Source organism: Prionailurus bengalensis, chromosome A1 (genome assembly GCF_016509475.1).
Source record: "Prionailurus bengalensis isolate Pbe53 chromosome A1, Fcat_Pben_1.1_paternal_pri, whole genome shotgun sequence".
In the NCBI taxonomy this organism is placed as follows: domain Eukaryota; kingdom Metazoa; phylum Chordata; class Mammalia; order Carnivora; family Felidae; genus Prionailurus; species Prionailurus bengalensis.
The window spans coordinates 237,531,375-237,556,808 of record NC_057343.1 but is presented as its reverse complement, the minus strand read 5'-3'; positions in this window follow the sequence as shown (position 1 = coordinate 237,556,808).

The following is a 25,434-nucleotide window of genomic DNA, read 5'->3' as shown; positions in this document are numbered from 1 at the left end:
ATACACACGCATGCGGCGCCTGCCCCCTTCCTGGAAATGGGCCAAGGAATTTGACAATAAACAATTGTCCCATTGAATTCCTGCAACAGCCTGACGTTGTAATCCCCCATTTATTTTGGAGCGCCCGGAGGATAACCCTGGGGAGGTGACCAACTCACAGAAACAGTCGCAGCCCAGGCGCCAGGGGTTAAGATTTGGCCACAGGACCTCTGCAATGTGATAGCTGTGTGACCTGGGGCAAGTTGCTCAACCTCTCTGTTTTGTTTCCTCACGCTGCGGAGGTTTGCTTTAAGAATTAACTAAGTTCGTCTTCATCTAGACCCACCTCGTTTAGCAGCTACTTCCTGCTGCTGCCACTGTCCTCCTTTTTTTTTTTTTTTTTTTTTTTAAATTTTTTTTTTCAACATTTATTTATTTTTGGGACAGAGAGAGTCAGAGCATGAACAAGGGAGGGGCAGAGAGAGAGGGAGACACAGAATCGGAAACAGGCTCCAGGCTCCGAGCCATCAGCCCAGAGCCTGACGCGGGGCTCGAACTCACGGGCCGCGAGATCGTGACCTGGCTGAAGTCGGACGCTTAACCGACTGCGCCACCCAGGCGCCCCTGTCCTCCTTTTGAATTGGCAAAAAGCATAGCCATTCACCTCTTACCGCCTGGAATTTACTGACAAATACGTTTTTACGTTCACTAACTCCCACTTAATTCATTAATATGCCTTCCAGGGAGCGGAGGGGGGGCAGGGAGCCCACAAAATGTTAAGATGGAAACAGTCGAAAAGTGTATCATTTTGCTGTAACTTACACCTTAGGGAAAGTTTTTTCCATGCAGGGAGTTAGTAAGGCAGTGGGAATCTTCAAAGGGCAGCTAGTCTAGATTTTAATAATAGAAAAAAGACGACGTCTGACATACTGCTGTTACTTTTAAAAGATGGCTAAAATGATCCCATCTGTTTTTAAAATAGAAGAAAATGTGAGTTACCTAATGATAAATGAAAGCAAAGAGGCCAATGGAAGCATTTGTTTTGAAAAATGCAGAGTAAAGTGGATGCGGGAGTTTCGGGAGTCACCCTGTGTCCCCCAGGGTGGGTCACTCAGAGCTGCCGGGGAGGCATGGGCACCTATGCGTGGCCAGGCTTGTGCGACCGACCGGCGCCTGGACTGAAGTCACCTGTGTCTCCAAGAGAGCCTGGTTCTGCAAGGCATTCTTTGCAGCACCCATTTTCCCCTCCAAATCTTACATTTACAAACAGGGAAACAGTGAGCATCTTCCTACCTCTCACAAATAATGTACAGTTGGGTGTGATTTTATGAAACAGACAAATGTTCAAGATCCTACCATTAGAAACGTGATCATTCTGCGTCTTTTTATCTAAAAATCTTTGGTTTAGGCAAATCACTTTATGTAAAATACACAATGTTATCAATTAAATGTAGCGACTATAAAGGTACTCAGATACTGTCAATGGGAAGCAATCTGGAATAGTTATTTGAGGAATTTGGGGGTCTGACCGTTCTCCCTGTACATTTTACTTCTAACATGCGAGGTGGTCTTGGTATTACACATCAAAGCTGGCAAATTAATTAGGGTAGTTCAAGTAGGAGATAGAGTTGCCTGTTAATGAAAATGCTTAATTTCAACGACGGTAATTTACTTAATGATATATGAAATGATCTATAATAGTAATAGAAAGATTATTTGATTTTATCATTTAGGAATATTTTAGAGATGTGATTCCTAATGAAAAGGAATAATTTAATTGTTAAAACACAAGTCAAAAAAATAAAGTCTGTGAAGTCAAGAGAAGCCTAATTAACGTCAGTGTTTTCAATACAACGTATTATAAAATGAAGTGAGCATATTAATACATGTTATACATATGATGGCATAAGTTGGTAATTTGACAATTTATAGCACAATGTTCGTTACTCAAAAACTTAACTGATTGCCTACGTGTATGTTTAAAATATAAGGGCGCCTGGGTGGCTCAGTCGGTTAAGCGACCGACTTCGGCTCAGGTCATGATCTTGCGGTCCGTGGGTTCGAGCCCCGCGTCGGGCTCTGTGCCGACAGCTCAGAGCCTGGAGCCTGTTTCCGATTCTGTGTCTCCCTCTCTCTCTGACCCTCCCCCATTCATGCTCTGTCTCTCTCTGTCTCAAAAATAAATAAACGTTAAAAAAAATTAAAAAAAAAATATATGCAGGTATTTGATTTTCGTAAATAATTTAAATACTGTATACAAAATACGTAGTAAAATAAGTATTGTCTGTATTACATTTTTCCTGTGCCAGCAAATATCAAATTATAGCAGAGTTAACAACTCCTATGACTTTTATATAATTTGAACATTTTATCTCTAAAAAATTGGAGATCATTTCTTATTAACAATGCCCTATTTACCAGACAAAGATACTGTTGCACGAAACAAAAATGGTTAAATTTACATCAGTTGTTTTTGGGGTTGGATTTTAAAACAGCATGAGATTAAAAGTAAGAAAGAAAGAAAGAATTCCCCAATCATGCTGTTCCTTCAGGTTTTGACTTGATTTTTAAACTTGGAAGAACAATTCTTTGGAAGAAAGTCACCGCCCAAAGTAACAGCGGGAGCTATGAAATTGGGATGACCTTGTAAAGATCGCTACATTACACCAAAATAATATGGAGCTTTGAATCCTTTTTCCTAACTAGCCCCACAATTGAAATGATACTAAGACCTAGTCTGGTTATTGTAGAAGTGCGCATCCAAAGGTTATTTGAATAACCTCCTAATTAAAAAGCACAAATCAGACCCTTACACAGAGTGCGAGGGGAGCAGGGCTCAGCTAATTTCAGCCTCCTTCAGATGGGTTGTGGAGCCCTGGGGTGCATAGATTGCATTTGAAATGGCGTCATTATGCGGGCCCAAGGTGGCCATGTGGTGGTCACACAGGGCGCGGCACGCGCAGCCCCGCTCCCGGCCCCGCGCTTGGAAGGGCAGGTGGCATCGGGGGATCCCGGGGCGATCGGACGCCGCTCTTGCCGATTCCTGACTTCGAACACCGCCAGACGTGCAAACGCTCACAACTAGCATTTCCCTCCGCCGCCTAAACAGGAAGGCGATTTGGAGCAACCCCGGCGAAAATAAGACAAAGGAAGTGTGTTTTTCGCTCCGAAGGAAGGGCCCCCACCCTTCCAGGGAAGAGACAGGTCATAATGAGGAGAGAAAAGGCGCCTGGCATTTGCATGGCCCCGACACGGAGCCCTGGCTTGGAGAGGGTGTAATTAGAGCTCTCTCTGTGCAGGAACAAAGGCCTGTCATGATGAAGAAAAGCCCCGAGCTAAGCAGAACCCCGGCCACCTACCTCTCCCAGTCCTCTCTCGCTGCCTTGAAAAAGGGAAATGTAAGAAAACAGGTATGGGGGGCCGGGGGCTTCCTGGTGTTAGGAAGAGAAGGCTCCCTCTGCCCTGCGATTATTAACAGGGATTAGTTACACCGTGTTGAGGCCAGGGAACGAGTCAGTGGGACAAATGTCTTCACCAGGGAAGGTGAGGCTGGCACGTGATACCCTGTTTCCCGCGGTCTTGTTGGTTTCCTCAAGGACTGATCCATCAGCGTGCCTTGAGGTGGCGCACCGGGGTCGGGTACTCCCCTGACCCGGCCGCTCAGAGCGTGAGACGCCACGCCACCGACCAGGGTGGGAGCCACGCAGACGTGCTCCTCCATCAGACCTTCAATCTGCAGGACGGGGAGGCCCGGTTGCAGGTCAGCAAGTTTGCATTTTCAGAGTGAAGTTCTGTTTCCACGCCCCACTAATTCTAAGTCGTGGCAAAGCGTGCCTCCTCCAGAACTCGGCCTATCTGGCCTAGGGGTGTGTTCACCATCTCCCCCGGGCGTGTCCGTCCCCAAGTCCCTTGGGGTAAGCGTCCCCTAGCCACAGAGTATGCAGATAGTGCTATTAGGTTGGAATATTCAGAGTCCCCACTTCGGTAAATTTCATCAGGAAAAGCTTGTTTTCAGGGGATTGGCCTGGCATCGTCAGGGAAAGGCCAGGCATCGTCTAAAGACTGCCCTAAGAAGTCAACCATTCGGAGGATGGTTTTTCATTGCTTTTGATGGTAGGAAGGATCTGGTCCGGCAGACTCTATGCTTATGCTATGATATAGACCCACTACCCGTCTCCACTGCAGTGGGCAGTTGGCCACGTCCTAAATAGACATGTGTCTCCCAAGCACATGGCAATGTCCTAAATGAGGAATAACGAATAAAGGGCTATGGGGGCTTGGAAAAACACGTATGTAAAACATGTATGCTCTACAGAACATGTATGACGTATTAATGCACAGTGTTTATTGTGTTAACTCTTACGTTTCCATAGTCCTGGAAGACGGGCGGAGATATGGCGAATCTTACTAGTTTCCACCTTACCATTTTTATATGGCTTTAATAACATAGATTATTTTGGAAAAGATGAAATATAAACACATAATGGTGGATGCTATTTGTATTAGTGACTCCATTATTTGTACTATTAACATAATTTTTATATTTTGGACAACATACTACACCTGCCTTTACTGTGCATGTATAAATTTCTTTGGCAATGCCCCTAGGTGGCAGGGTAATATTATGATACTTTAGTTCTGAAGATGTTCAACATTCTAAACTGAGAGAGAGAGAGAGGGAGAGAGAATTAGGAATAATTTCTTGGATTCTTAATCTTGATTTGGAAATCTCCAAAAATAAGGTATAAAAGAGTGGTTGGTAGCTGACCTAAGCAGGCTTTATTATCAATATGGAACCATGTGTTTGAGTATTCCAAAACTTACCTGAATGCAAATTGGTTTTTCTTTTACATTGAGGAAGAGGAGGGAGAGAAGAGGTCCCAGATCCTGGTCCCCTAACTATCAGGTAGTCAGAAGCTCGTGTTTGGATTATAAATCTTTTCCAAAATATCCCATGTCATGTATTAAGACTAAACAAAACCCAACAAAACAAAAACAAAACAATAACCAGGGCATAGGGTGTGGGCAATAATTAACCTATATTGTATTTTGCCAAAATAAAATCTTAGAACGTGTGAAATATTTTCCATTGAAGGCGTGGCTTATGTGTCCTCTGAAACCCTGCTCATATAAATTGGTACAATGATATAGGGAAGTAATTAGACATCTGGGCCAAAAATCTCAAAATATCTACAAACTTTGACCTCATGATTCCACTTCATAAATTAATCCTAAGGAAGTTAAATACAATTGCAATAATAACTCTTATGAGCTTTGAGACACATTTAAAATGGTATAGAATTTGTTAATGAAAATAACCTTGTATCCACGTGATGGAATAGTATATAACCATCAAAATTAGGTTTACAAATAATATTTAATATACCTAGAAATGGTTACTATTAAGTGAAAAATCAGGACTTGAATTGTAAAAATGTCAATTATAATAAGATATTCAAAATAAAAGGTAGGCATAAAAAAATCCCAAAATACTTACAGGAGTTTCCTCTAGATAATAGAATTATGGGTAAAATTTTTCTTTGTTAAACAATTCTATATTTGAAAATTTTCTGCAGTGAACTACACTATATATTTTATGTTTTGTTATATATAACAACAAAACCATTTTAGTTCATGTATTTCTGTGACTATGTCCAAACACAAAACACATTTAGATAAATAATTAAGATGTGTATACACAGTTGTGTGTGTGTGTGTGTGTGTGTGTGTGTGCGCGCGCACAGAGAAAAATGTTCTGCTTATTTCTAGCTCCATATTCAGACTGAAGTAGACCATTGAACTTATCTGAGATTGCTATTTGAATTTTAAAAATCTAAATAGAATGACAACCAGCCAAGATAGTCACTAAGCTTTAAAATTATAATATTTAAGGATTAACAATATATTATAAATCTGTAATAGAAGTGCCAACTCATAAAGCTTGAATTCCTGTTCATGAAAATTAAACATTTATAAATGAGGTGTTTTACATTGTTCTTCTTCATAATCTTACCAAGCTATCTACTTCTGCTTAAATATATTACATGCATTTTATAGCTAGGAACGAACAAAAAATAAATGGCTGTTCATTTGCAAAATGTCATAAAGTATATATTCCCTGCATTGACCTTATTTTACATGACCGTTTTTTTAGCTTTTTTGGGAAATATTTTTTGAAGATTTTTAATTTTTTTTTAATCTTTATTTTTGAGACAGAGAGAGAAACAGCGTGAGCAGGGGAGGAACAGAGAGAGAAGGAGACACAGAATCCAAAGCAGGCTCCAGGCTCTGAGCTGTCAGCACGGAGCTCGACGCAGGGCTCGAACCCACGAACTGCGAGATTGGGACCTGAGCCGATGTCGGACGCTCAAACGACTGAGCCACCCAGGCGCCCCATGAAGATTTTTAAACATGTTTTAATGTTTATTTATGAGAGAGAGGGAGCGAATGAGTGGGGGAGGGGCAGAGAAAGAAGGGGACAGAGGATCCAAAGCAGGCTCTGTGCTAATAGCAAGCCTGATGTGGGGCTTGAACTCACGAACCCTCCTAACTTAGGCTGAAGTTGGACGCTCAACCAGCGGAGCCACCCAGGTGCCCCAAGAGTTTCTTTTTAAATAATCTCCACACCCAACCTGGGACTCGAACTTACAGCCCTGAGATCAAGAGTCACATGCTCTACAGAGCCAGCCAGGCACCCCCCTTTTTTGAAAAGGGTCAGAGCGTGAGAAGCCTTAGGGGAAGCCCTCAATGGGGGCAGAGGTGTCTATCCTGCCATCACTAAGGCTCTCAGCCCCGTCTTCCTTACCACCTACACTTGGGGAACCTGTTCACTGTGCTAGTTTCACAGATGTCTTTTACTCTCATCATAGAACTCAGTCTGCATTTTTCTCTTTTTGCCTCCCATTTTCAGTTGTATTTCTAATCTGTTGGATCATGTTCTACCAGGCTTATTATCGTGTTTGTTTTAGTCTTCGTTTCACAATTAAACCCATTCAATTCTCATTATCTCTTCTTTTGCCGAAATTTTCCAGTCATCGCTTAGTCGGATGAAGCCTGACCCCTGGTAGAATGTACTCAAAAAGGTTTTGAGTACAAAATTTCTCAACTTCTAGGAAGTTTAAAACTGAAATCTTTGGCTCCCACTTTTATTGAGGTCTAATTGGCCCATGACATTGTATCCATTTCAGTGTGCGACATAGTCATTGTGAAAAGATCACCACAAGTCTCCTTAACACCCATCATGGCGGGGTTTGGGTGGGAAGGGCACGGAGATGGGTGGGAAGGGCAAGGAATCTGCAGGAGGCGGAGAGAACAGGTCAACACAGACGGATCATACATCTCTGGCTCGGACAGCTGCCCACATCAGGCAGGACAACGCAGGGAAGCACCACAGGGGAGATCTGGAGAAGGAGTAGCTTTGTTTCAGGACACAGGACCTGTCAGGTTACCAGAGCAGGCATCAGTGGGGATGGTGCGGGGGGCTGGCCGTGTGGGGACAGCCTGAGGTAGAGACGGAGGTTGGTGATGAAGCATCAAAGGAAAGGAGTTGAGGGCGGGCACACTCAGAGACAGGTGGGTGAGTGGAAAACAGGAGCGACCCAGGGCAGGGCTTGAGGGTCATGAACATGCACAGGACAGCAGGCACACGGGGGAGTGGCCGCATGGGTCGACCTACACGGGGGCACAAGAGAGACACAGAGAAAAAGGGAAGGAGATGCCGGAAGAGGGAGGGAATGCCTGACCGCATGAAACACAGCTCAGAAGCCACATGAGGGAGGGAGTAGGAAGAGAGCATGAGGCACCAGAGGAGCCGCTGAAAGGACAGCCCCACAAACCGCTGGAGGCTGAGAAGTGACATGATCTCTATAAATGAGTCTATCCCTGTGTTTCTGATCACAGCTGCATCGACCGATGTCTAGTCAATATCAATATCATGTGTATCTGTGACTTTGTCTGCACGTACATCGGCATCCACATCTGCATATCATTTACATGCACACCTACATCTGCATATCGTCTACGTGTACGTGCACATCTGCATATACATCTGCATGTACATCCAAATCTGCGTATCATCTGCCTATCATCTCTATGTCCATCTGCATCTTCGTCTATTTGGAATCGCAGGTAGATTCCCAACTGGCCCAGCGGCAGCAGATAAATGCCACAGTCTGAATGGCAGAAAGAACACTGGCACTGGCATCATTAACACTTGCGTTTCTCCTCAGTCACTTATTCTGTTCCTTTTCCTTTTTTCCACCTTCCGCCGTAGAACCAAACTCGTTCCCTGAGACAGAGGAAGGCCTTTCATGTTCTGCATTTTGCGCATCAGCCTCATTCGTGGCTGCATCCCATTTCCTAACTGCATCCTATCTGCAGCCGTTCAATTATTTGAAATATTGAAACACGCACCAAAGATGTATTTTTAGCCCTCCTTACTAGGACTTGCTATGTGAATTACTGATGCTTGGATGGTGTAATAAGCCCAAAATGTATAGCAGGTGAAACACGATGAAAGCAGGGTGTTTCTCCTTCAACCCAAGTCCAAAAAGGTAATCCTGGCTGGCAGCCACTGTGTTCTAGGCAATGACCCAGGGAAGGCCCACCTTCTGCGTGTGACGTCCGAGCTTGGGGAGCTCTCCTGTCGGGAGAAAGGAGATACTATAAGCCTGATGGTGAGAAGCTAAATGTGGGGCTTCTGGGTTCTGTGCCTGGGTTTGCTTCCAGGCTCCATTTCATATCGCGTGGGACAGACACCTGTCACGTAGCTGCCTCAAGTGTCCCTTTGTAAATGGCAGACGACGGTACTACCTAGGACACAAAGCTGTGAGTCCACCGGAGAATCAAAATGGTGAGGTTGTACATGAGTCCAAGCTGAATACATCTGCGATCTTTCATATTAAATGTAAAGACTGAGAAATGATATAATCAAAGCTACACAATGATGATGCCAAGAGACAAGAGAATAAAGTAATGTCAGTGAGCAAGGGCAGCCCTTGAAGTGAGAAAGTCGACTTTCCACCAAATGAAAAGAAACACCACTGTGACCAGCAGGCAATAGGTAGATTAAACTCCATTCTTCCCAAGGGGTTTTCAGGGTTCCAAACTCTCAAGATCAGAAAATGTTGTCGTTCATTCCATTAACTCGAAAATGATGGATTAAAATGGAATATCTTTAAGAGAAAGGAAAGGAGTCCCTGACTTCTTTTATTCAACTCTACAACTTAATATTCTGGGAGGTGCAGAGAGGCTCTGGTCTGGGCTGAGTCTGGATGACCTTGTTTTCCTATCAGTAGAAAATACATTTGTATATCATGTTTATTGTGCTGTATTTTGCTAAAATAGAATTTAAAAGTTACGTTACATACATAAATATATGACGTATATATTGAAAAACATACCGGCTTCTCGGACATCAAGGTTAAATTTCATGAAGACAGAAAATCTTCCCAATCTAATTCACACATTTAATGGCATCTTAAAAGAATTCCACTGGAATTTTAACAACACAGCAAAAATAATTCTAAAGCTAATCCAGAAAATAAATATGCACAAATAAGGTTGAGAATTACAAAAGGAAGTGCAAAGACCACCACATGACCTCCCAGATAATAAAATGCATTTTATTATTTTTATTGATATATGTACGTACGTATGTATGTATGTATTTTTAAGAGAGAGTGCAAGCAGGGGAGGGAGAGAGGGGGAGAGAGAGACATAGAGACAGAGAGACAGAGACTCTTAAGCAGGCTCCACACTCAGCACAGAGCCCAACATGTGGCTCGATCGATCTCACAACACTGGTTTAATGACCTGAGCTGAAATCAAGAGTTAGATGCTCAATTGACTGAGTCACGGAAGAGACTCAATACAATGTATTTTAAAGCTAAATAATCAAAATGTGATGGGCATACAGACTGATGGATGAGATTAGAGGAACAGAATGGAGAGTTTAAAGTAGTTCTAGTTTTCTATGCGAATCTAATAATGGACAGAGCTGGGCTTTCCACTCTAGGGACAAGTTGAAATTTCAGTGAATGACATCCATTCAACTGATAAGTCTTTTAAAAAAGAAAGAAGTCAAGAAAACTCCTGATTCCTTAAGTGGAAAACAAACTCCAAATGAAAACACAGAAATTTTGGATATTCTAGTCTAAAATTTTATGTTCTGTATACAAAAAGAACAAGAACAAAAAAATATGTGTCAGGCACGTATTATAGCTGAATCAATATTTGTTGAGATAATTTTTAAAACGTGGTCTTAGAGGGGCGCCTGGGTGGCTCAGTTAAGCATCTTGACTCTTAGTTTTTGGCTCTGGTCATGATCTCACGGTTCTTGAGTTCGAGCCCTGCATCCGGCTCTGTGCTGACAGCACAGAGGCTGCTTGGGATTCTCTCTCTCTCTCTCTCTCTCTCTCTCTCTCTCACACACACACACACACACACACACAATAAATAAATAAACTTAAAAAAGGCATTCTCTTAGACTAGGGGTTGATACACATGTTTGTGTAAGTTTCTAGGACACAGTTTCAGAGACATCCAATGTTGACGACCTAGGACTGAGGCAGTGACCTTTGGGATTGTATTCTACCAAGACATACAAAAGAAATGTCATCACAACATGGGCTAAAATATGAAGAATAAAAGAAGGAAGCACAGAAAATAAAGAATTGTAATCATAATGAATATTCACCTACAATTTGCTAACTAAATCGAACAATGGTAACGCCCTTAAAATGCAACCATAGGCAGCCATGAAAACAAAGTTCTGTTTGTTTGTTTGCTTGTTTGTAACCAGTGAAAGATACACGTGCTGCACTATTAGAGAGGAACATGGACGGCCAGGTCCTCTTGGTGGGTGTCGGTGTCTATAAACTGTTAAGTACAACATGCAAGGGACATCAATAGCAGATGCTGCTGGGCTTTGCTTTCCCTTGAGCAGGTAAACAGGAAAGTTACAAGTAGGAAAAACATGCTTTCATTTAGAAGACACAAAATGAGAATGACAGAAAGTAAAGTCTTCCTGTCAGTGGCAGAGATTTGTCAGGATAGGCACGTTACAATCCAGTGTGTGTGTGTGTGTGTGTGTGTGTGTGTGTGTGTAACACATGCATCTGAGGCTGTGGCTGAGGGCACCCAGGGGCCTGTTTGGTACCCAAACAACGTCCCTGGACTGTCTGATCCCAACCTTCTCAAGGGGAGTGAAATTCCATTCAGATTAAAATCCCTTTCTTTTAATCTTCTGAATGTAAGCTTTCAAATCTGGGGGGTGGGGGTGGAAATCATGAGCTCTAGAAGGCAGAGCACAGGCACATGAAAGTCTTGAAGCAGAAGTTTTGAGGTTGAAAATAATATATTTCTTCACCGGGGAGAAATTTTCAATGCTGCATAATGGACTGTAAGATAGGCTTTAAGAACTGAATTGGGGCTAGCCTGTCCTAATCTGAGAATTCTATTCAGGAATTGAGGCATATGTGAGAAAATACCGTGGAGAAGGGGTTCTGAGAGGGCTTTCTGCATGGGTCCTGATCTCAGCCACATGGGCTCGCCCACCCACCGCTTTATAATAAAAAAATCTCTCTTTAGTGAACAAGTCGGAAAGGGTTCTGCATGCCACTGACGAGTAGCAGAAGGGAAACCAAATTAAATCGTTGGCACACTTGAAATAGGGGTGTGAGGACACGGGAACCATGGAGGAAAAATATTCTAAGACACAGCTTTGTTTGCAAGCAATGTCATGAGCTTGAGGAAGGCAACGGGCCATCTTACCTGCTTTGCGATTACCCTTACTTTGGATTCCCGTTTTCAGTTGGTATCCTTTTTACTGTAACATTTCCAGATTGTAGATTTGTTCACAATTATACTCAGGTTCATTTGAATAACATAATAACAGTCTTTTGGAAATAAAAGTTAGCTTCGTGGGAGAGATGCCTCAGGGGTCCCAAACTTCAGTGCTGGAAGAATTGTTTGAAAATTAGCAAAGCAGCAGCACTGCTTGCAAGAAAAGGCAGGTTCCTGGAGCTCTCGGTGCACAGAGGTCCTGGGATCTTTGTACGTTTTCCGGGTTCTAGCCTACAGGGCATGGAGGCCAGGGGTAAGTGCACCTCACGCGCCCTTGCTCACTGCTCTTGACCACATGGTAGACTTCTGTTGGAGAGCAAGTTACTTCACCACGCCCTGCAAATTACTGAACCTCTCTGTTCTTTGGTTCTATTACCAATAAGACAGTAGGAGGAGGAGTCACAGTGATAGGAGCTACTCTTATTGTGACTATTATTGCTATTATCATAATACTGTTTACGTTAGGGACTGTGGTGAGCGCTTGAGGACATTGGAAGCTTGATAAGCTTCCATAAATGGTGCCTATGACTGTAGGCGAATGCATGTTGTCATTTAAAGTGTCATTAACTGGGGCGCCTGGGTGGCGCAGTCGGTTAAGCGTCCGACTTCAGCCAGGTCACGATCTCGCAGTCCGTGAGTTCGAGCCCCGCGTCGGGCTCTGGGCTGATGGCTCAGAGCCTGGAGCCTGTTTCCGATTCTGTGTCTCCCTCTCTCTCTGCCCTTCCCCCGTTCATGCTCTGTCTCTCTCTGTCCCAAAAATAAATAAACGTTGAAAAAAAAATTAAAAATTAAAAAAAAAAATAAATAAAGTGTCATTAACTTTCTTAAAAGGATAATGAGTGAAAAATAGGTCTTGACTACCTTGCTCCCAAAATGTACCTACAGGCAAGATTCTGGTAAAATCAAGCTGGCCTTCCTGGTAGCATTTTGCTAGACTTCTAGAAAGACAGCCGCCGCTGGAGACTCCCAGGTGACAGCTGGGCGCTGATAGAAAGCCACGTGCTTGCCGCGTCCTAGGTCGTGTTGCCATGTGCTTCTCCTTTTCAGGCCTCATGCTAAATGACGCTTCCTCACAATGTCCCAAAACTTATCGAAAGTGTGGGGGATGGGAACAGGAATTAAAGAATCAAAGCAGGTCAAACTGGGAAAAAGTTTATGTGAAAGTGGACCCAAAGCAGACTCTAGACTACGCAGGGGAGCTTTTGCTTTGCCTTTAAGGTATGGGTTCATTATCGAAGAACTGCTTAGGTCATTCTCTTAAGTGCCTTGATCATAAATTGAATATTGTCAAGAAAACACTTACCACCGAGGGACCATTGCTGGGCTGTCACTCCCATTATTCATTTCACTCTTGGAAGAACGTTGGGAGTTTGATAGAATAACCTCTGGGGCCCCAGGAATCCGAGTGTTAGGGAAGTCCGTGCCAAATTTTGTGCCCGGACATCAGCCCGGTCACGAGGCAGCCACATCGAAGATGAACTCATTCTCCGCTATGTCACCAAAGAGCTCTTTCTTGTTTTGACTTCAGATATTCTGAGTGTTTTCATTTCAATCCATTCATTGTTGATAATTTTCTTTTGAATTTTCATAAATGCTGCTACTTTCGTGTAGGAAGAGGAATTTTGCGGAAGTAAGCAAAATTATTGTCACTCTGAGTCGTGATTCTCCTGATGTTTATAAATTGCTATTCAACAGATAGCGTATCTTAAGATATTTTAGATGGCTTTAAAATTTTATAAGACCAGATTACCTGGGAGGATATAAGTAATCATTTTAATCTAAGGAAAATCATGTGTTTGGTTGCCGATCCCCCCAATATAAGTGATCACCAAGGCGTATTTTCTTATGAGGAGGCAGGTAGTAGGATGTCTTGGTGAGTTTTGAGCTGTTAGCCACACTGGATGCTTGAGAACATTTGGGCATCAGTGGATTGTCAAATGTAAATCCGCAGATTAAAGGTTTAAATAGTGGTGAGCTTCAGGGGAGTGGAGAAAAGAAAGCCGAGCACATTGTTTTGATATTTTGTCAAATATTAAATCAAGCAACACACAATTCTGAGTGTGAGTTTGGGCCCCACCTAGCGTCACATGTCTGTAAGGCATCAGCCTTTGCAGGAGACTCATTACTGGGATGTGCGTTCAGACTTCCTTCTCTAACATTTCAGAGGACAGTAGGTAAATAGCGATACCATGAAAACGGAGTTGCAGACATAGGACAGGGGATGCTATTTACTCTTCTTAACACTGCAGCTTACCCAACAATGTGTGAATGAATGAGTCGGAATTTCACACCCTCTTCGGAGAAGAAAAATAAAACAGAGCATCGAAAGGCAGGCTCCTTCTCAGAGAGGGTAATATGTCCCGACACAGGCCCAGGAGAAGGCCAGAACTATAGGCTCCCTTGCCTTTTACGGGTGACCTTGAAACGCTGAGGGAAAGCTGGAGAGAAAAGCAATTTCATCTTTGAAATTACACACCACTGTTCTCATTCATCTTGATAAGCACTTTTAAGGAATCAAAAAAAAAAGCGGCAGAATATTGCTTCTATAAGGGTTATGGAGACCTTCCTTCTGCAGAGTCGGTATAAAGTAAATTTAGATGTTCAGAGATGCATTTGATTTCTATTGGGATGCTCAATTGGCCACTCTCAGAAGGTTAAAAAAAAAAAGAAAAAGAAAAAAAACGAGAGAAAATATGTTTTAAAAGATGATTTTGTAATCTATTTTTCAGATACATTTAAAAAGTAATAGTTCCCAAAGTAGATCCTCTAGAAATGCTAAGCAATTATCAGAATGTCACGAAACTCTGAGGATAACGGGTTGAAATAAAAGAAATAAATCATGTGACAAGAATATTAACACATCGAACAATGTTCCCCTCAAAAAATTAGACCTTTTTAAACGTATTCTGACTGTGATGGGTAAACATAAAGCCAGCTAGCTATTGTGTGCTTGTATTTCCTCTTGTGTTGATTTGATATGCATGCATGTGCGTGTGCGTACGTGGGCTGCCCCTTGTGAACAACCTCTAGCCGCTCACCGGTGCAATTATCAAGTCTTTGACCCCACGGAGCTTGGGGTCTCCCTCAAACATGCACAAAATAATGCAATACCTTTCACGAAATCTTCTCTTCTCCCCACAGTCGGAAACGTGTCCATTGTTAGAGGAACAGTAGGTCCGTCCTTGGAATCTAACACTCGACAATACCCTCCTCTGTTATCATGAGGGCTTACAGAGAACAAAGTCAAAGCCATGGTTTCACACCCAAGAGGGAGCCACGCCAGGCAGAGACAAAGAGCCAAGACCACCAGGAAGGGGAGTGACTCCTGCAGCTGGTGCCAGAGGGGCTGTCCTGCAATTAGAAGGAGCTGGAGGAGCCCCGAACTCAGGAGCCTGGAGAAAAGGACACAGCCTGGGCTTCCATCCCTCTGGTAAGAGAGACAACAGGGGCTGTATTTGGAAGCCCCCGGCAGGTAAGAAGTAGGAGAAAGAGAAAGCCGCTTCACAAATCCTCCCTTTCCTTTCTGAAGACCCCCTCCGGAGAACTGCTGGAAGGCATCTTGTCGACCTGCCATGGTTAACAGTCCCTCAGCCACTGGGGTAACTGTTCCCCACAGTCGGTGGCTGCTCCATCCTGCACACCACATCAGTGCTGGGAGGGAAGGAGAACACAGTCCGTGACAGGTGCTTTAGAGCGAGAGTGGTAGAGAGCAAAGTGCCTAATGGCTCCTGGATCTTCCATCGGAAAGGGAGTGGGCTTTCTTCTAGCAAGGCAGTGAAACTGTGCGTCCCCAGCTCCTCCCGACTCCAGCCTGGCAGGTCCAGCGCTTCATCTGCCATGGCCGGGTCAGCTCGCTGTCCTCACACATCAGCTTGCTGTCCTCACACAGAGAGCTTCTCACATCTTGGTCAGGCGAGAGGGATGGCCATCGTGTAACCAACAGGCTACAGCTGCATGCCAGGGAAACTGGTGTCTGGGAGATGTCCACCCCGACTTCATGCAGTGCTGCTGGGTCCTGAACCTCTCACCTCCAGAGGGAGTCCTCATGAGTATGGGAAGCATTCAATGATATCTTCACTGGTTCTATGTGGCTCTTTCTTCCACCAGACACAAGCTTTGGGATTTAGGGCATATGCATCTCCCCTTTGCTCTCTCTTCTTTCTCCTGTATAATGGGAATGAACACACTACATACCAAAGTCCTGTAGGGGGGGAAGTGCCTGGGGTCCTGTGTGATTCAGCTCTGCACTAAGAGTGTTGTTTTACAGCGATACCCAACCCCAGAGGAAATTCCCTGAAAGAGAAGCTCCACCAAGCTTTCTCCATCTTCTTGCACCCGAACCTTTCAGGGTAATGTTGGGGCAGCGGACAGCAGAAGTGACAAAAGGTGTGATTGGAAGAATAACCACGCCTGAATGCTGAACTCAGCCACCTGATTGACTTTCTCCTGGGTCTAGAGCAGGTTAGAAGACCACCACTCTTAGACTTTCCCCTTCTAAATGCCTGTCCTCCTTCATCTGGTAACATTTATTATACTGTAAGAAAGTGTGTGTGTGTGTGTGTGTGTGTGTGCACTTACCTACATACACATACTCAATCTAATGGTTATGGATTCACTGCTCACAATTACAGAGACGAATTTAATCAATTATTTTATTCAGCCCTTTCCTGTCTGCTAAAGAGACTTTAGATTTGAACTGAGAAGGAGAACATTTGCCGGAATCCATCTAAAGGGAACCGATATCCTCCAGAAACACGACGGGTAGAATTAAGTAGCAGCTTGCAGGAAGGTGTAGCTGATAAATTAAATAATAGTGCACCTCCAGTCACTTCCCTGCATACTTCGGGAGTTCCCTAGTCGCGTTGTCTGCAATTAGTTTTAGCATCTCCAAATTTCCAAGCGAATCTCCACACGGGAGAAAAGCGTCAATGATATTCATTGTTGGGGGACTATTTCTTTCTTCTTTGAAGGCAATTATCCTTTTCAAAGGGTAAGGAGCTACTCTCCCTTAAAATCACTGAAAACCCTTGTGAAGATCTCCAGATTTGCGTCATTTACTAGATGGCAGACGTACAGTGAGTAATTTTCTCAATTAAGAGTCTCAGACGTGAAGACATGATTCTTTTACTCTTGGAATCTCGAAGCTGGTGAGACAAATCCTTCATCAGTTGAATGAAGAGATAATCTATAGAATGAATTTGAGAAGGTGGGAAAAAAGCTGACTCCTCGAGGATCAGGTATTAATATTAGAGCATATTTGGGGGCAACTGGGGGGCTCAGTTAAGCGTCCGACTTCAGCTCAGGTCATGGTCTCATGGTTTGTGGGTTCATGCTGACAGCGCAGAGCCCGGGTCCTGCTTTGGATTCTGTGTCTCCCTCTCTCTGCCCCTCCCTTGCTTGAGGTCTGTCTCTCTCAGTCTCTCAAAAATAAATAAATGTTAAAAAAAAATTTAAAAATAATAATATTAGAGCATACTTAATACTGAAAGACATTTTCAGTAATACTTAAAATTTAAGCTCTGCACTTAAACTACTCATGCAGTAATTCACCTTTGATGAATGATTAGCATAGAATGGTATGGAGTCTTCGATTTCATATGAAATCAACTAAGGGTACAACATGTACGGGACAAGATTGTTACCGAAGATTTGATCTCCTGTGTTCTAATTCTTACTCCAACAATACTGACCTTCCCGCAAAGGGGAGTTGGGGGATGTACCTGTGGAAGGAAGTAGACTTCCTTGTGCAGACTAGGACCTGGCGATGTGAGGTGGAGACTCTAGGTACAACCACACAGGATTGGGGCACCGTGGCTGAGTTCCCCTGACGTCTTGCTAGGAGAGAATAGGCAGCTAAGCGAAGGCCAGAAAGATTCTGGTCACATACAAAGAACCTGTCATTCGGCGGAGGGGCCGGACAGAAAATGCTAAAGACGAAATCATGGAAGTTTAAATGTCCAACCACAGTAGTTCTATTTTGCCAAGCTTAGGTCCCCAGTTGAAAACCTCTGAGATGCTGTCTTAGCTGCCATAACAAAACACCACAGACCGGGTGACTTAAACAGTTCATATTTATTTCTCATGGTTCTGGAGGCTGGATGTCCACATCTAGGTGCTGGCCAATTTTGTTCCTGGCGAGGACTCCCGGCCACCTTCTTGCTATGTTATCAGGTGGTCTTTCCTCAGTGGGAGTGTGGATTAAGAGAGATCCTAGCCCTGCTCTCTCCCTCTTGTCAAAAGGACACGAATCTCGTCATGGGAGCTTTATTTTCATGAGCTCACCTAAATCTGTTTCCCTCGCAAAGTCCTCATCTTGAAATACCTTCATACCGGGCACTATGGTTTCAACATATGAATGGGGGAATACAAACACTCAGTCCATGACAAAGACCCGTGGGCTGGACGTTCCTTGGAAGGCACTCCCAAATATTTGAGTCCTCAGGTGCCTCAGAAACTTCAGAATCTGTAGAATTGTCCCATCTTTCCCAGGTATGAGGCAGGATAACCTCTCTATGCTGGAGGACAATACAGAAGCTTCTTCCCTGAAAGGTGAATGGTGCTCCTCCAAGATCGGCCTCCACTTAACATTCCATCTTCTAGATCTGGGACTAGGTTAAGTGGCAACATAACTCACCCGGCATGTCTAAAGGAGATGTCATGGGCTCAAATGTGTTCCACAGAAAGATGTGTTGAGATCCTAACCCCCTTTCCTGTGGAATTGACACTATTTGGAAATAGACCCTTTGTAGATAAGAAAAAGTTAAAATGAAGCCCTTAGGATAACCACTAACCCAACGTGACTGGTGTCCTTGTAAGATAAAATAGAGGCGCCTGGGTGGCTCCATTGGTTGAGTGTCCAAGTTGATTTGAGCCCAGGTCATGACCCCAGGGTCATGAGATCGAGGGCCACGTCGACACACTAAGCATGGAACTGCTTTGACTCTCCCCCTCTCCCTCTGCATCTCTCCCCCACTCGAGCACTCTGTCTGTCCGTCTGTCTCTAAAATAAAGAAAAAAGAAGAGATGACTCCATGTCCAATAAGTCCCCACTGGGAGAAAGCCATATGTGCTCAAAGGCAGAGACGGAGAGAGGCAGCCACGAGCTGACACCGACAAGCACCACGACCACCACCAGCAAGGCGGGGGTGGATCCACTCGGGGTCTCACAGGGAGCGTGGTCCTGCTGATATCTTGATTTCAGACTTCTAACCACCGGAACGGTGACAGAATGATCTCCGTTGCTTTAAACCACCCGGTCAGCGGAAATTTGTTACAGCAGCCACAGGAAACTAATACAAGAAGAAAGAGATTAAGCCCCAAGGGATCTTTGAAACCTCACTAGTGTGTATCAGCAGGCACAAGGGAGTATGTCTAGCCTCAGGTGTTGAGGATGTTCGATCAAAGGGCACCAGAACATAAAGTTGATGGGGAAGAGTCTATTAGCTTGAGTGTTCTTCCTACATAAAGAAATGACCACCCGGGCCCCTGGGGGGCTCGGTCGGTTACGCGTCCGACTTCGGCTCAGGTCACGATCTCACGGGCCGTGAGTTCGAGCCCCGCGTCGGGCTCTGTGCTGACAGCTCGGAGCCTGGAGCCTGCTGCGGATTCTGTGTCCCTCCCCCACCCCTCTCTCTACCCCTCCCCTGCTCGTGCTCTGTCTCCCTCTGTCTCAAAAATAAATGAAAACATTTAAAAAAAAAAAAAAAAAAAGAAATGACCACCTTTGCAAGGACCCCGCAGGATGGGACATACTTCCTGCTAGAACAGAGCACAGGAGTCTGGGCAGAACGATGTCTATAATCAGCCGAGATGACAGAATCACTGTGGCAGACCACGGAGGGAGGAATAAAAAGGCTGAGAAGGGGGCATATGCTGCAGTGGCTATAACTGTGGCTAACCACGGGCCCCACCACATTTTCCAAGAAGGCCCAGAGGACTCCCCTTTCCCAAAGCTGTATGGAATGTTCTGGTGAGAAGAAGCAAGTGATGTTTGGTGGTGCTTCTCATCTGCAGGCCTGGGTGATGATGGGGGAGATGGGAAAGGGCTTCTCTCATGAGTGGTCACGGAGATGACAGGACCCGGAGACAATGGAGGTCCGATGCTGGTGCCACGAGGTGACACTTTTCTTAATGACTGACAGATGACGTGGAATCCGGGAAGGCCTGACCCGTGGAGTGTTCCTGAGATGGCCATCAGCTTCCCCAGACGGCTACAGTACTGATCGGGTTATAACAGCAGAGGGAATCAAGGGGACATGGCTGAGAGACTGAAGACACTCATCTCAGGAAAATGTCCCGATCCCTGGCCCAAATCCCAGCCAGTGACAGAGCTAGAGCCCAGCGGCCGAAGAAGTTTCACAGCACCGTGACAACGGCACGTGGTAGCAATTCCCCCTGTGTTTCCTCAAGGAACCATGGCCATTTACCATGGTACCTGTATTTTAGGGACTGGGGACACACAGCTATTGTGAAAATGGTTGGAGACAGTGTCTGAGATCACACTGAGAAGCAGAGAGCCAACGTGTTGTCGTGTTTTCCCTACATTAGAGTGGGTATGCATGGTGTCGGCTGATAACCGGAGTCCTGTCCAAGACCCAACTTACAAGGAATCTGTTGGGCCAGTGGACCCACTTGGTGCCCATTTCCTTGGTGACCAAATAGAGGGTTGGATTGACAAACCTGGCACCTGGACAACCTTCAACATGGGCCCCCAGTTTGGGCAGTGTGGAAAACACTATCACGGCAAAAGTCCCCCCTCATCAACCCGATCAAGGTAGATCACAAATAATATTGCATCCCAGAAGTCATGATGGAAATCAGTGCCAATAGTAGGGACCGAAAGGGGACAGGGCTGGTGGTTCCTCTGGCATCCGTTTGATTGACCAGTCTGGTCTATATAGAAATGAGTGGGTTTTCTAAAGGATGACACAGACTTCCACAAGCCCTACCAAGCATTTAACCCACTTCTGGTCACTCGATCTGATACAGTATGTTGGCTAGAGCAGGTGCATATGGCCCCAGCTACATCACCTTCCATGGGTTGTCTGCAGTCAACCCAGAGAGGTGCCGGCTTCCCAGATACCCGTGCACGGAAGAACATGCTGCCAAGATGTGGTGTCAACCCTTCAGGGTCCCCTCAGTTGAGAGGTCATACCTTGTCCCTCTGGGTAACCTGAGTCCCTACACCAGAATCTCTGATGAGAAACGTGTTCCCAGAGATCCCTCTGAGTTGGATGGGAATGTGGGGGTCTGCATCCCAGGTTGACTTCTCTCTTTGACCAAGCTGCTTCCTCCCCCTTCTTCTCACTGATGACCCTCATGACCATCTAGCGCAAGATCCATCCCCGTGTGTCCCTCCAGATGACCCCCCCTGCGGCAGCAGTGACCTGTCCCGCTCCTCTGGTGCCACAGGACTCAGCACGGACTCCCCCGCCCCCAGAAAGCCTCTCTCCATTTCTGGCTCAACCACCAAGCTCATGGCTCAGTGCCACGCTGGGCTCTTCTCCTCCTGTGCTCTATCCACCCGCCCTCCACTCACCAGACTCAGTGGCGGCTTGTCTGTTTTCACGCACTGTCTGAACATCGCTTGCAACAGGAAATTGATCTAAAGCCCAAGAGCTGAGTCAACGTACACGGGTGATTCGGAGGATCCTTCACGTAAGTTGCATGAAATGCTTAAAATTGCAGTAGGATGTATGCCGATATGATCACCTGCGCGGCCATCACCATGTGGCTGTGCTGCCACCACTGTGTGGCACACGGGATCGTGGCTGACTCTTCTAGAGGGCTGACCAGCTCGGCCAGAGTTCTCCGTATTCTCCTCCACGGGATCCCGGAGCTCCGTGGCAGGGAATTTGACTCATCCACATTTTATGGGCGGGGAAGTAGAAGCAAAGGAAGGGGAAAAGCTCCCTGGAGGTCACTGTAACCAGCAGAGAGCCAGGACCCGGCCCCAGGCTGCCGGCCGCTGAGCATCTGCTTGGACCCGCGTGGACCTCTGTCTCAGCTGAGCTGGAGCTCATGTGCAAAATGGGCCACAGGGTGGCGCATCGTCAGCCTGAGCAACCGTGGGAGCCCACGTGTCTCGGCGCCCACAGCTCTGGGTGCAAGGTGTTTTCTGACTCTGCGGGGTCCCATCCCGGCACTTGATCTCGTTGGTCAAACAGAGGCTTTGAGCAAATTACTTAAATTTCAGTGTCATCTGCAAACTGCTGAGAATAATCGCACAGTTTTGTGCGCATTTCGTGAGGTTAAAACACAGGCTGTTGTGAATATTATACTCAGGTGAAGCCTGGGGTACGTGTCCCGTGACTGTAGTTTTTAAATATTACAATATAGGGGCGCCTGGGTGGCTCAGTCGGTGGAGCATCCGACTTCGGCTCAGGTCATGAGCTCGCGGTTCATGAGTTCGAGCCCCGCGTCGGGCTCTGTGCTGACAGCTCGGAGCCTGGCGCCTGCTTCGGATTCTGTGTCTCCCTCTCTCTCTGCCCCTCCCCTGCTTGTGCTGTATCTCTCTCCCGAAAATAAATAAACATCCAAAAAAATATGATAGTATATTCTGTTCTGATAAGTTCTACGTGGACAGCCCCGTCAAAGGCACTTTTGACTCTTTCTACACAAAACAATGCAAGCGGAAGCTCACGCCTTCCGTCACTCATTACCTACCTTCTGATATTTCTTTTAAGTTAAAAAGCTGTGTGTGATTATAGTCTATTCTCATTTCCCACTGTCCAGGTGGTTTGCCTGTGAAAACGCCCTCCCGCTTCCTGTCGCTCGTGCGGAGCCCCAGCCATCAGCCCGTGTCCCCAGCACACAGTCCCGAGGGTAAAACCCCAAGGTGCAGGGTGAAGACGTGTTTGGGGGATCAGAGACTGGCAGGTGAGTCCCACAAAACCAGGATGTGATGCCAGCTTCGGGCCTTTCTCCTAGATGCTGTCTTCTCTGAAATAATACAGTCGAAACATCCAAGGAGAGAGGTCATCCGGCGGTAGACGCCCCTCTGTCACTGTTTCTTAGGACACAGTTCCACCAGCAAAGCCCTGCTCTGTGACCCGGTGGCCAGGCTATCCGTGAAACGCCACCAGAGTGCTCCCCCGTTCGGCTGTCCTCCAGCAAAAAGTTCACTCTCAGAGAAGGATTGTGGCTGCTTTCGCTGAAAGCTATTGCCATAAACAGAACTTGTGGAAGAGAGACACCAACGGTCCCCTTTACCCCCAAACACGAGTCACGTTTACAGAAGGAACACAGTTTCACAGGAACGGACAGGGAGACATTCTCCCAGCGTCTCCCCCGTGCCCGCGGGGGGAAGAACCCCTTACCATCCCTTTCTGGAATCTAATAAGAACAAGGCCGTCTGTTTATCACCCAGTGTTCTGACGACTTGATTCCAGATTTAGAGTTGAGACGGCACATTTTCCACAGGAATTGGATCCCTTCTGACTTTACGGCCAACCAGGGAGCTGTGGCCACAAAGGCTTCTTTCACAGACAGGAAGAGTTTTCACCTGGAAAAATAAACTGACAAAGACAACATTTACATATTGCTGATGATATAGGGCCCTTGGAGGAAACCCTATACGGACTTTTGGTTAATGGTGCATTTGAAAAAGATGGAAATGCCTGGATGTATTGTCATACATAATTTGTCTGTTTCCTGTTCCAGTTTCTGTGAATTTCCCACAATGTGGCGTCCATGTGACCACCTCGCTGCCTCCGTTGCCCTAAACCAACATCTGGTTTAAAAAAAAACAAAAACAAAAACCAGGGCCACTGCTCAGGCCGGAGATCTTTGAACAGCCAGCCTTGTTCACGGCTTCCCACTTCCTCGAAATGCTGCACAATGATGTGTGTTACTGAGGAAGAGTCTACCAACCTGATCCTTGTCCTTGCTTACCTTGTGAGAAATGACAACAAGGAAGAAACAAACACAGTGTAAGTCCTTTGTTTAAGAGAGCTCATCTTGAGCTGACATGAGGAAGGCGAAGTGCTTGGATTATTCTCGAAGGGATTAAATCTGTGATAACTACTCTTTCTTATTGTTTTTTGCAAAGCCAGTCAGTTTTGTACGAAATTAACCGCCCACAACCATCAGCATAGAGGCTGGAGTTTGGGACTGGGGAAGCAGCCGGGGTATGGCAGGGAGGGAGAGAGGAGCTCATCAAGAATTCCCCAGATCGACGGAAGACGAGAGCTTCCTCTCCGGCCTTTTCCACACCGCCTCAAATCCTAACCCCTCAGAGGGTCCCAGGGTCAGAAAAACCACCGCTGTGCCGCAGCGACGCCGTGATCCCTCTGGAGGCCGCCTGATATTTCCAAGAAGGTTCTGGAAGACTTCACGGGGGTCCCGAAGGGTAGCGCGTGCTGGGCTGGCCCTTAAAGGCGACGCCAATTGCCAGACCCCCCTAACGGTAAGCGTCACGTGCCCCTTTGAAAAGAGCTTGTAGAGTCAACGAACAAGTTTGTAAAACGTTCACGTTTGCTGCTGGTGTAACTCAGCGGGAAAAGATGTGTAACTTCCCTGGAGCTTTCCTGGCCTCTGGTGACCCCAGCAAGCCCTGTGCGGCTCTTCTCTCTGGCATTTCAGATCAACACGTTGTGTCAGTGTGTGGGACTCTGTCCTCTCCCGGGTGAAGAGAAGCCCAGCCTCCAAGTGCACAGGAACCCCCCCCCCCCTTCGCACACCCCTCCCCAGGCTCTGGAAGCCTTCAAAGCTTACTTCAAAAGCACAGGGGGAATCTGCAGTGCATCTTTCCCAAGTGGAAACAAAAGTCCTGTTTATCCCTTGATCGGTGGAGCTCACCTGTAGGAAACGTTCCACCTTTTTATCAACCCCGGGGATTGTCTTTTCGGTGTAGACTGGACACATTCTTCACAGGCTTACCGTCCTTAACACCTCCCAGGAATTCTGGGGAGCGCCCCGAGCTCTCTTCCCAAGCCCCTGCGCGTTAGCGAACCCTCTGATCCCCCAAACCCTCAAGCGTATTTGCCTCTTGGTGCTTCACATGGCTGATTTATTGAAATGAGCAAAAGCTTCTATGTCGGCAGGGTAGTGCCCGACGCACATGTGCACAATAAAACACGTTTGATGTTTTCGAATAAAGACCTTGCCTTAAATTAGCAAGCTATTGGATTACCCTGACAGGCTGGCAAGACAACGCATCAGTCAACGGCTGTCACAACCTCTCTGGAAGCATCTTACTGGGGTCGGGCCAAGACGCCCACCCGAACGAACAGGCGGGGGGAGGGTGGTGACAGGGAGTAGGAAACACAAACGGTCCACACGGTGACTCTCTTTCTTCCTTTTAAAGAACGGGTTGAAAACAGATTTTCTTTGTAATCTGCCGTTGGCCAACATCGAGTAGGTGGCCCCCCCGTGCCTTCCCTCCTCCCCTCTTTTCTAAAAACGTCCAAGACTTAAACACTTTCCGAAGACCGATGACTCTGGATGATAACCATCGCCCTTTCTCGTCTATGAGAACCCTCATTTAATTAGCAGGGTTGCGAGTGGCACTGTCATATACGCACTTCTGCAGCTGGCTGTCGCTGGTCTCCACTAGGCCCCCGCATGTTGAAATTGAGTCGGATTCTTCTTCTCAGCCGGCAAGTCATTGGA